The 13,003-nt window shown below is 46.0% G+C and overlaps 1 long non-coding RNA gene across 1 annotated transcript in view; it reads right to left on the bottom strand.

Annotated features, from left to right (window-relative positions):
* Positions 1-4,912, bottom strand: part of LOC148715888 (uncharacterized) — a 5,462-nt gene extending 550 nt beyond the window's left edge. Inside the window, exons 1-2 of the long non-coding RNA XR_015995810.1 lie at positions 4,428-4,912; positions 1-274 (exon numbers count right to left, since the gene is read on the bottom strand). The exon at positions 1-274 is cut by the window's left edge and continues 550 nt beyond it. This is a non-coding gene — a long non-coding RNA (uncharacterized LOC148715888). The remainder of the gene's footprint in view (positions 275-4,427) is intronic.
* Between the last annotated feature and the right edge of the window lie 8,091 nt (positions 4,913-13,003).

Consider the following 13,003-nt stretch of genomic DNA (forward strand, 5'->3'; position numbering starts at 1 on the left):
GCTCGAAAAAGAGCTTAATATATTAGAGTATAGTTAATATTTAAGAAATACAGAAAAATGTATAATTACAAATATATATAAATATATATATATATATATATATGTGTGTGTGTGTGTGTATATCTAAAATTACTATGCACATATATATATATATATATATTTATATCACTGTCTTTAGTTCCTCTTGCTTCCTTACAAAATACTTTTCTTGGCTCCGCACTATCTTTCAAGCTTTGCAACCACCTCATTTCATCAAAAAATACTCCACTGTGTTCTGTGTAAAATAGAAAAACAAAATACAGAAAAAAAGTCAACATAAAATCAATCAATGTAGAAATCAATCAGAATTAACACTCCTTCATCGTAACACTAAAGAGCAATCCGGCCCGACAAGAATCATCGCCAACAATAAATTCTATACAACAAATTCTGATATTGCCGCTAGCTTCATCAATATTTTGATTGTGTAAGCCCTACACTTGCCAGCTCCCTAGGGAATCATGTTGGCAACCCCCTTAAATACAGAAAATCTTCTCCTCCCAGGAGTTTTGTCCTTTAATTAACTCCCATAAGTGACCAATACAGAATTTCTCCTTACAATGTGTATTCAATATCTAGCAGAGAAGTACTGACAATAGCTAAAAACATCAATTGGGGGATTTTAGCTTGATCCAATACAAAACTCTCCAAACCAACTTCATAAGAACTCTATGGGAGACTGTAAGGAGAATCAGTTTAAGGAGATCTCGCTAGTGAAGTTGTAGATAAATGAACAATTAAGATAAAGGCAAAGAACGAAAAATCGCAACATCTCAATAATGAGGTCAGTTAATTCATACAGAATAGGATGATTCCTTGTAAAAATACACTGGCCCAATCAAAAAAAGAAAACATAAATATACATTTATAATGCAGTAAATGTTTTCACATACACCATATACATTTATAAGCCCTACACTTCCCAGCTCACTAGGGAATTATGTTTGCAACCCCCTTCAATACAGAAAATCTTCTCCACCCTGGAGTTTTGTCCTTTAACTCCCGTAAGTGACTAAGACAGAATCTATCCTTACAATATCTATCTTCAATATCTATCAGAGAAGTACTGACAATAGCTAAAAAGAGTAATCAGGGGATTGTAGGTTGATGCAATACAAAATTCTCCAAACCGACGTCATAAGAACTCCATGGCAGACAGTAAAGGAGATTCAATTTAAGGAGATCTCGCTAGTGAAGTTGTAGATAAACGAACAATTAAGATAAATGCAAAGAACAAAAAATCGCAACATCTCAATAATTAGGTCAGTTCATACAGAATAGGATGATTCCTTGTAAAAATACACTGCCTCAATCAAAAGAAGAAAAAAATAAATATATATTGATGAGTCCTACACTTGCCAGCTCCCTAGGGAATTATGCTTGCAACCCCCTTAAAAACAGAAAATCTCCTCCTTCCTGGAGTTTTGCTCTAACTGAGATGACTCAAGGACAGGTTTGTAATCTCTTCTCTAAATTAGATGAGAGCAGAACTCAACTGCATATTCCAAATGAATTGATGAGGATTGCTTCTGAGAATCTCTCAAAAACCTTCAAGGCATTTATTTCTATGGAGTCCACCAAGACTAGCACAGTACCAGATATTTTCAAACTATCTCCAGTGACTTCAATCTGTTTATAGACATGGCATATCATCACTGCGCCAGGAGAGAACCTGCCCATATTACAGTTCTATCACCCTTTAGTAGAGTTCTTATTGATCGATTGATTGATTGATGTACTCATTTACTCAACTTTAATCATACAGATCTTCATCCTTTATCATCCTTTATTGTGACCAAGACAGAATTTCTCCTTACGATATCTAATATTCAACATGTATCAGAGAAGTAGCAAGAATAACTAGAAAAACATAAATCAGGGGATTTTAGGTTGATCCAGTAGAAAATTCTCCAAACTGACATCATAAGAACTCTATGGCAGACAGTAATACCCCATTCACACCAAAGCCTAAATATGCTTTAAAGCTGTTTTGTTAAACATGGTTTAACACAACAGCTCCATAGAAGCTGCTCAAATCAATATTTGGTTGACTTCAAATGTGGCACATTGAAAAAACAGTTTAGCAATTGCTTGAATCTTGTGGAAAATTTAGTTTTTCAGTTCTCTGCTTCTGATTTTTATTCAGTTAAACCTGGTTTAACTAAATTTCTACTGTATTTAGATCATTCTTGAAATACATGATTGTAATCACAGTCTCTTTAATTAACCTCAATTGACATGAATTTTTAATGATTCTGTCATTGTTGTACTATAGTCGTTTTAGCAAATTTTTTCCATTGAGAACTGTTATAATTAGAAATTGAAAAACTTAAAACTGAAAAAAAAATTAGCAGGTCGCTCTGTGCGGGAGCAAGCACAACCTATCTCACAATTAATAGCTAGCTCCCATTAATACTTTTTGTAAAACTGATATGTTGACATATATGCCTCATAAGTGCACATAGGTTCCAAATTGCTACATTGGAGACATGTGTGTCATGTATGTGACACATGTCAGATAAATTATTTTACATGTATGTGACATATATTTTACATATATCTGCTACATATGTATGTGACATATATGTTACATGTATGTGACATATGTCAGACAGATGTAGGAGATATACGTAAAAGATATGTGGTTTTGGTAAGGGCCATTAGAAAAGAGAGCCTACACTTTGCTATTTTCAAAATAACCAGCCATTTTAGGAAAGAAAAAAGTCAGAGGTAGTTCAAGTGGAAGTAAGATTCTTATAAAATGTAGCTGCTTGACTCCTCATGCAGGTTTTGTAAGTTTTGCTTTTTGAAATGAAACCACTGAAAGCAGGCGTTATACCTCAGTATGATCATCAATGGTAAAAGTGAGGCAAAACTGAGTAAAATTTTCAGGTGGGTTTTCAAGCATTAAGAGACTTTAAAAAATACTTGACTTAAATATTGTAACCTCTGCAGAGAGTGAAGATTGATTTTTTCTGATGTTTGTTACATGAATGTTTATCCCCTCTACTAATGGAATTAAGTAAAGTGCCTATAAAATGTGCAGTAGACCAACCATGAGGATAAAGTAAAACATCCATTTGGGGGGTCTTTTAGCCCTTGAACTCCCAAGAATTGATGATAATTAATTGTGACCTCCAATTGCTACACATTTCCTGGTAAAAAAATTTGGGAGAATTGAGTTTTAGACCAAGATAACTTCTACCTAATAAGTTTGAGTATTGTAGTGCGTGTAGCTTAGTGTCAACCAATTTTCAATTGTGTAGGAAAATGAAAATGAAATTTCATTTTAGTTTTTCGCCGCGCTGTAAAAAAAAGAAGTTGGACTTCAATATTTTCGTATGGAATTTGGAAAACGTATTGCAAGTGAAGTCAAGTAGCTATCTTGAAAACAGGGAATGGGGAATCTTTAAAAGCGGGACTCTCAAGTAGCGAGAAACTTTGAAACGAGAAATATTTAGAGGCGTGAAATGAACCCGCCGAAATGAATGAACGGTGTGGTGAAGTTGCTCTTTTATCCAATTTTACGCAAGGGAAGCATGGAAATTCACGACTGTTGACAAAGGTAAAACTAGGTTGCAATTGGAAGAGCAGTCAGCTGAAACCTTGAACGCTCAAAATGGTGAAATTGTTAAAATCATTTAGGCAGGAGAATCTTTATTTTCATCAACATATTTGGTTGCTACAATTCTCTTTATAAGAAAGCGTAGTGAAGGGCTTAATTTGTCGTTGTTTGTTGAAGGATGAAATAAAGAACTTTTTGTGACCAAAATGTCGCTCTTGTTCATTGACAGTCATAGGAAACGGTACTGTCAAGCACTGACTTTAATGAGAAGGTGTGGGAAGGCTTTAGAAACGACTACAATGGGATTAGGCGGAAAATAAAACTTGATGAAAGGTAACAGGTACGTAAAGAAACATAAACATTTCGCGCTTGAACAAAAACGTAGAAAGCTGAATATTGTAACCCAAAAGTACTAACTGTAGCCATAGTTAGTCCCTACTACTAACTATGCTTTAGCACGCTTAAAATTTGGAAACTTTATACTCGTTGAAGTTTGCAAAAAGTTTTGAAAGATTTGTTGGCTGCTTTATGGTATGATATGAAATATTCACTTGAACATGAGAAGGACTTTGACTTGAGTTGAAGAATGGAGAAGCATAATATTTTGTAGAAAATTATAGTTCTTTGGAAAAAAATGGCTTGCAAGTTTAAAGATTCCTAGGTGCTGTAGAAGATTAGACATTTTTGAAAAACTATAAATGTTATAAATAGGTTGTACCCGAATGAACAGCGCGCATTATCCAAATGGCGTTGGTTTATGGCCATGCATATGGAGTAAAGTTGAAGCCTAAGCAAAATTGTTGTAAGTAAGCAATTCACTTACAGAAATCCTGCGATTGGAGATGAATTGCAGCTACTCCTTTGCGCAAGAATAGCGGTCCGGGCCTGTGGATAAACATTTAGATGGCAATATAGAGTAGCGTGCGGATGGTTGCTGTGAATAAATGTGCGTAGCGACCCGTATGTAGGTGATGACGCGTGAAGGCATGGTGACGTTGCATTTGAGCGGCAAAGTGTAGTGAAGTGAAGTGAAGCGAAGTGAAGTGAAGTGTTAGTAATGGCGGGCGGGTTGAAAGCAATAAAGGGTGGAGTTATGTTGTTTTGGTTGATTTAGGGCCGCCTGGTGACGGAAGGGCATCATGAAGCCTGGAAGTCCGTAAGCCTTGTGTATCATTCAAAGAATGGAGTGATAGAAGACGGGGGCCAGGTGGAAAGTGTAAAAGCAACTCTCTATGTTGAATGCGCAAATAAATAAGCATGGCGCGTGGAGTTTTTGAGCTTGTAGAGTGGGGGTTTTAGGTGTGGTGTTGAAGAGGCGAGTTGCTTTTAGACTTAGTTTGTGGTTTGATATATGTTGGAGGTGGTACGGGTGCTCGCGAATGGAATTTCCAATATGCAAATATAAAAATGACCTCACTAAGATCAGTAGGACTGATATCGGTATTCTAAGAGAGCAAAGTATAAAAGAGATAACTACCTAGTGAATGTATTTCCACAAAGCAGAAAAGTAGACGACTTGAAGGCAAAAGAGAGCAGATATTTTTCAAAGCAACAAAGTAGATGATCGATCGATTGATACATAATACATACGAAATCTCGACTCTCGTCCAAAACATCTTACATGAAGTATAGAAGTGTCTAAAGAGAAAGCAAATAAGGTAACAGCAATAAAATCTAAGAAGGAGAGTTAAAAGTTCGAAGGATGCAACCAATGGAGTTCGAACTCCGATCTTGAGATTACTAGTCCAGCGCCCTACCACTGTAACATGAAATTTTATAAGGGATACCAACAAACGCCTGCGCATGCGTGGAATCAGCATGTTTATGTTGTAGTTCGCGAGCCGTTCGATCGTTTGATCGCCGATCTAAATCGCGGATATACTTTTCTTTTCAAACTAGGATGTAAGTACGCTACCTAGAATGTAAGTACGTTACTCAAACGAACGTATTATTTTTTGTAAATGTTTATTTGCTTGCTCAAGAGCCAGCCAACAACTTTCAGTACTCGATCGATAACCCGTCAAACATAGTGATGCATTCCATGCCAAGGCAAGCTTATTACATTTCTTTGAGTATGTATAATTGACTTCTCAGTTTCAGATAATAAGCTAAGATTCAAATTCATACAAGGTAAACAATGCCATGCCTTCATTATTTGGTAGTTAATGGTAATAATTTGGTAATAATTTCGTAATCATCTATCTTAGATGCTGTTACATGAACAAATTGGTTTGAAATCTGTCCTGAGAGTGTATTGGTAATGAGTTATTTCCATATGGCAGGAGAGAGGCTCCCGGCCATGAATTTGCATGAATTGAAAAATTGATGGCAACAGCTGCAATAAATCCATTGCTCTCGTGGATGCATGCAGGTGCCATCAATTGAAAAAGAAAAACTCCTGGTCAAGTTGGAATAAGTACAATGGTGTTGGAACTCGAATGAAAAAAGAAGTTGGAATTGCTTCAGGATTAATGCTGAAAGGGAGTTCCGAAGCGACCCATCCATAGTGGTTTGGTCGATGATATTGTTAAGTGCTTTTTAAATTAGGGAGGGACTTGCAGAGGTTGGTTCAATGTAGCACATGCACCAAAGAACGACCAAAGAAAGGTTTCAGGAGAGTTTTGTGTGATTGAATAACAGATCCTCTTGCCTCAAGTGAGATTCCTTAAACAACTATCTGGTACACCCATGCCCATCCCTGACTCAGTGGAATATCCTGACTCACTGGAATATCCTCATTTGATGAATGAAAAAATTTGCTCACCAAAAAGTTGCTTCCTGTTCTGCCTAGAATTTTTGACTGTGTGAAATAGTGCTAAGAAAGAACAAGAAAGTAAAATTGACTTGTTTTAAGAAATGCTATAGATTTATCCAGCAACCTTTGAAGGAAATAGTGGGTTCATTTACAATAATTGCTAATAAGGGGAAAGGGAGGGTGTTGAAAGTGTGAAATGATAAGAATGAAATGTTCGTTGTTCAGTAATTGAAGAAATTGCCCTGCAAATTGACATAACTGCAAGGCAGTTATGTCGATAATAAGGCAGCCAGCCAGCCAGCCAGCCAGCCAGCCAGCCTTAAAAAAAAGGATCAATACTTCTATTTTATTTTCCTATATATCTACAAGATATTCCTTTGAGATACGAAACTTTGGAAGGATGTACAGGGAAGAAAGAAAGCTAGATATCAACTAGGGAGCAAGTGGTGGGTGTAACGCCTGCCTGCCTGCCTGCCTCCCTGCTTGCTGTTGGGTCAAACTTTACTTCACTTAATATAATTCGATTGGATATAAAATGACATTAAAGACAAATAGACATATATACATGAGAAAAGAATAGAGGGAAAATAAAACATTGTAAAGGTAAAAAAAAAAGACCTGTAAAGAGTTTCTAAGTTTCCAAAGAATTATGTAGAACTGGTTAATTTTGCTATAACTTAGCTGCATTCCAATATCAGGCTCCATATAGCAATCCTTAGTCTCCATACAATCGAAAAGACAACTCTCTCCTTTTTTTTTTTATTTTTAAGAGTTTAAAACTGCAACACCTAATTCAAGGAAGTGGAAGAATTTAATAATAGTCAAACTGACTGCGAAGCTGTGCACTATGAGGCACATGTGCGAAACTAAGGGTGAGCGTTGCACCCAGGGGAACCTCGGCAATAGACGCGCAACTCCGGAAAATCACGGGCGACGGAGTGGCATGCGTGAGAGTGAGAGGCTGTGCAAGAGGAAGGGGTCAGCCTTGTACTCACGCCTGCTACTTCCACGAAACACATTCACCACGCGGCCAAAACGGATTCCCGGGTGCACTAGATAGTCCCAGGGGAGTTGGAGAGTAGGCGCGCAGCTCCTGCCGAATCACGGGAGCCGTAGTGGCACGCCTGCCAGTGAGAGGCTGTGCACTGTGAGGCACATGTGCTAAAGAAGGCGGTGACTCTTGTACTTACTCCTGCTACCTCCACCAAACACATCACCACGCGGCTAAAATGGATTCCCGCGTGCACTAGATAGTCCCAGGGGAGTTGGGGGCTAGGCGCGCACCTCCTGCAAGTCACGGGAGCCGTGGTGGCACGCCTGCGAGTGAGAGGCTGTGCACTATGAGGCACATGTGGTAAAGAAGGCGGTGAGCCTTGTACTCACGCCTGCCACTTCCACGAAACGCATGACAACGCCACCAAAATCAAATCCCAGGTGCACTAGACCCAAGGGAACCTCGGCAATAGACGCGCAACTCCGGGAAATCACGGGCGACGGAGTGGCATGCGTGAGAGTGAGAGGCTGTGCAAGAGGAAGGGGTCAGCCTTGTACTCACGCCTGCTACTTCCACGAAACACATCACCACGCGAATAAAATGGATTCCCGCGTGCACTAGATAGTCCCAGGGGAGTTGGGGGTTAGGCGCGCACCTCCTGCAAGTCACGGGAGCCGTGGTGGCACGCCTGCGAGTGAGAGGCTGTGCACTATGAGGCACATGTGCTGAAGAAGGCGGTGAGCCCTGTACTCACGCATGCCACTTCCACGAAACGCATGACAACGCCACCAAAATCAAATCCCAGGTGCACTAGACCCAGGGGAACCTCGGCAATAGACGTGCAACTCCGGAAAATCACGGGCGACGGAGTGGCATGCGTGAGAGTGAGAGGCTGTGCAAGAGGAAGGGGTCAGCCTTGTACTCACCCCTGCTACTTCCACGAAACACATCACCACGCGGCCAACACGGATTCCCGGGTGCACTAGATAGTCCCAGGGGAGTTGGAGAGTAGGCGCGCAGCTCCTGCCAAATCACGGGAGCCGTAGTGGCACGCCTGCCAGTGAGAGGCTGTGCACTGTGAGGCACATGTGCTAAAGAAGGCGGTGACTCTTGTACTTACTCCTGCTACTTCCACCAAACACATCACCACGCGGCCAAAATGGATTCCCGCGTGCACTAGATAGTCCCAGAGGAGTTGGGGGTTAGGCGCGCACCTCCTGCAAGTCACGGGAGCCGTGGTGGCACGCCTGCGAGTGAGGGGCTGTGCACTATGAGGCACATGTGGTAAAGAAGGCGGTGAGCCTTGTACTCACGCCTGCCACTTCAACGAAACGCATGACAACGCCACCAAAATCAAATCCCAGGTGCACTAGACCCAGGGGAACCTCGGCAATAGACGCGCAACTCCGGAAAATCACGGGCGACGGAGTGGCATGCGTGAGAGTGAGAGGCTGTGCAAGAGGAAGGGGTCAGCCTTGTACTCACGCCTGCTACTTCCACGAAACACATTCACCACGCGGCCAAAACGGATTCCCGGGTGCACTAGATAGTCCCAGGGGAGTTGGAGAGTAGGCGCGCAGCTCCTGCCGAATCACGGGAGCCGTAGTGGCACGCCTGCCAGTGAGAGGCTGTGCACTGTGAGGCACATGTGCTAAAGAAGGCGGTGACTCTTGTACTTACTCCTGCTACCTCCACCAAACACATCACCACGCGGCTAAAATGGATTCCCGCGTGCACTAGATAGTCCCAGGGGAGTTGGGGGCTAGGCGCGCACCTCCTGCAAGTCACGGGAGCCGTGGTGGCACGCCTGCGAGTGAGAGGCTGTGCACTATGAGGCACATGTGGTAAAGAAGGCGGTGAGCCTTGTACTCACGCCTGCCACTTCCACGAAACGCATGACAACGCCACCAAAATCAAATCCCAGGTGCACTAGACCCAAGGGAACCTCGGCAATAGACGCGCAACTCCGGGAAATCACGGGCGACGGAGTGGCATGCGTGAGAGTGAGAGGCTGTGCAAGAGGAAGGGGTCAGCCTTGTACTCACGCCTGCTACTTCCACGAAACACATCACCACGCGAATAAAATGGATTCCCGCGTGCACTAGATAGTCCCAGGGGAGTTGGGGGTTAGGCGCGCACCTCCTGCAAGTCACGGGAGCCGTGGTGGCACGCCTGCGAGTGAGAGGCTGTGCACTATGAGGCACATGTGCTGAAGAAGGCGGTGAGCCCTGTACTCACGCCTGCCACTTCCACGAAACGCATGACAACGCCACCAAAATCAAATCCCAGGTGCACTAGACCCAGGGGAACCTCGGCAATAGACGTGCAACTCCGGAAAATCACGGGCGACGGAGTGGCATGCGTGAGAGTGAGAGGCTGTGCAAGAGGAAGGGGTCAGCCTTGTACTCACCCCTGCTACTTCCACGAAACACATCACCACGCGGCCAACACGGATTCCCGGGTGCACTAGATAGTCCCAGGGGAGTTGGAGAGTAGGCGCGCAGCTCCTGCCAAATCACGGGAGCCGTAGTGGCACGCCTGCCAGTGAGAGGCTGTGCACTGTGAGGCACATGTGCTAAAGAAGGCGGTGACTCTTGTACTTACTCCTGCTACTTCCACCAAACACATCACCACGCGGCCAAAATGGATTCCCGCGTGCACTAGATAGTCCCAGAGGAGTTGGGGGTTAGGCGCGCACCTCCTGCAAGTCACGGGAGCCGTGGTGGCACGCCTGCGAGTGAGGGGCTGTGCACTATGAGGCACATGTGGTAAAGAAGGTGGTGAGCCTTGTACTCACGCCTGCCACTTCAACGAAACGCATGACAACGCCACCAAAATCAAATCCCAGGTGCACTAGACCCAGGGGAACCTCGGCAATAGACGCGCAACTCCGGAAAATCACGGGCGACGGAGTGGCATGCGTGAGAGTGAGAGGCTGTGCAAGAGGAAGGGGTCAGCCTTGTACTCACGCCTGCTACTTCCACGAAACACATTCACCACGCGGCCAAAACGGATTCCCGGGTGCACTAGATAGTCCCAGGGGAGTTGGAGAGTAGGCGCGCAGCTCCTGCCGAATCACGGGAGCCGTAGTGGCACGCCTGCCAGTGAGAGGCTGTGCACTGTGAGGCACATGTGCTAAAGAAGGCGGTGACTCTTGTACTTACTCCTGCTACCTCCACCAAACACATCACCACGCGGCTAAAATGGATTCCCGCGTGCACTAGATAGTCCCAGGGGAGTTGGGGGCTAGGCGCGCACCTCCTGCAAGTCACGGGAGCCGTGGTGGCACGCCTGCGAGTGAGAGGCTGTGCACTATGAGGCACATGTGGTAAAGAAGGCGGTGAGCCTTGTACTCACGCCTGCCACTTCCACGAAACGCATGACAACGCCACCAAAATCAAATCCCAGGTGCACTAGACCCAAGGGAACCTCGGCAATAGACGCGCAACTCCGGGAAATCACGGGCGACGGAGTGGCATGCGTGAGAGTGAGAGGCTGTGCAAGAGGAAGGGGTCAGCCTTGTACTCACGCCTGCTACTTCCACGAAACACATCACCACGCGAATAAAATGGATTCCCGCGTGCACTAGATAGTCCCAGGGGAGTTGGGGGTTAGGCGCGCACCTCCTGCAAGTCACGGGAGCCGTGGTGGCACGCCTGCGAGTGAGAGGCTGTGCACTATGAGGCACATGTGCTGAAGAAGGCGGTGAGCCCTGTACTCACGCCTGCCACTTCCACGAAACGCATGACAACGCCACCAAAATCAAATCCCAGGTGCACTAGACCCAGGGGAACCTCGGCAATAGACGTGCAACTCCGGAAAATCACGGGCGACGGAGTGGCATGCGTGAGAGTGAGAGGCTGTGCAAGAGGAAGGGGTCAGCCTTGTACTCACCCCTGCTACTTCCACGAAACACATCACCACGCGGCCAACACGGATTCCCGGGTGCACTAGATAGTCCCAGGGGAGTTGGAGAGTAGGCGCGCAGCTCCTGCCAAATCACGGGAGCCGTAGTGGCACGCCTGCCAGTGAGAGGCTGTGCACTGTGAGGCACATGTGCTAAAGAAGGCGGTGACTCTTGTACTTACTCCTGCTACTTCCACCAAACACATCACCACGCGGCCAAAATGGATTCCCGCGTGCACTAGATAGTCCCAGAGGAGTTGGGGGTTAGGCGCGCACCTCCTGCAAGTCACGGGAGCCGTGGTGGCACGCCTGCGAGTGAGGGGCTGTGCACTATGAGGCACATGTGGTAAAGAAGGTGGTGAGCCTTGTACTCACGCCTGCCACTTCAACGAAACGCATGACAACGCCACCAAAATCAAATCCCAGGTGCACTAGACCCAGGGGAACCTCGGCAATAGACGCGCAACTCCGGAAAATCACGGGCGACGGAGTGGCATGCGTGAGAGTGAGAGGCTGTGCAAGAGGAAGGGGTCAGCCTTGTACTCACGCCTGCTACTTCCACGAAACACATTCACCACGCGGCCAAAACGGATTCCCGGGTGCACTAGATAGTCCCAGGGGAGTTGGAGAGTAGGCGCGCAGCTCCTGCCGAATCACGGGAGCCGTAGTGGCACGCCTGCCAGTGAGAGGCTGTGCACTGTGAGGCACATGTGCTAAAGAAGGCGGTGACTCTTGTACTTACTCCTGCTACCTCCACCAAACACATCACCACGCGGCTAAAATGGATTCCCGCGTGCACTAGATAGTCCCAGGGGAGTTGGGGGCTAGGCGCGCACCTCCTGCAAGTCACGGGAGCCGTGGTGGCACGCCTGCGAGTGAGAGGCTGTGCACTATGAGGCACATGTGGTAAAGAAGGCGGTGAGCCTTGTACTCACGCCTGCCACTTCCACGAAACGCATGACAACGCCACCAAAATCAAATCCCAGGTGCACTAGACCCAAGGGAACCTCGGCAATAGACGCGCAACTCCGGGAAATCACGGGCGACGGAGTGGCATGCGTGAGAGTGAGAGGCTGTGCAAGAGGAAGGGGTCAGCCTTGTACTCACGCCTGCTACTTCCACGAAACACATCACCACGCGAATAAAATGGATTCCCGCGTGCACTAGATAGTCCCAGGGGAGTTGGGGGTTAGGCGCGCACCTCCTGCAAGTCACGGGAGCCGTGGTGGCACGCCTGCGAGTGAGAGGCTGTGCACTATGAGGCACATGTGCTGAAGAAGGCGGTGAGCCCTGTACTCACGCCTGCCACTTCCACGAAACGCATGACAACGCCACCAAAATCAAATCCCAGGTGCACTAGACCCAGGGGAACCTCGGCAATAGACGTGCAACTCCGGAAAATCACGGGCGACGGAGTGGCATGCGTGAGAGTGAGAGGCTGTGCAAGAGGAAGGGGTCAGCCTTGTACTCACCCCTGCTACTTCCACGAAACACATCACCACGCGGCCAACACGGATTCCCGGGTGCACTAGATAGTCCCAGGGGAGTTGGAGAGTAGGCGCGCAGCTCCTGCCAAATCACGGGAGCCGTAGTGGCACGCCTGCCAGTGAGAGGCTGTGCACTGTGAGGCACATGTGCTAAAGAAGGCGGTGACTCTTGTACTTACTCCTGCTACTTCCACCAAACACATCACCACGCGGCCAAAATGGATTCCCGCGTGCACTAGATAGTCCCAGAGGAGTTG

This window comes from Stylophora pistillata, unplaced genomic scaffold (genome assembly GCF_964205215.1).
Source record: "Stylophora pistillata unplaced genomic scaffold, jaStyPist1.2 SCAFFOLD_115, whole genome shotgun sequence".
Lineage (NCBI taxonomy): Eukaryota > Metazoa > Cnidaria > Anthozoa > Scleractinia > Pocilloporidae > Stylophora > Stylophora pistillata.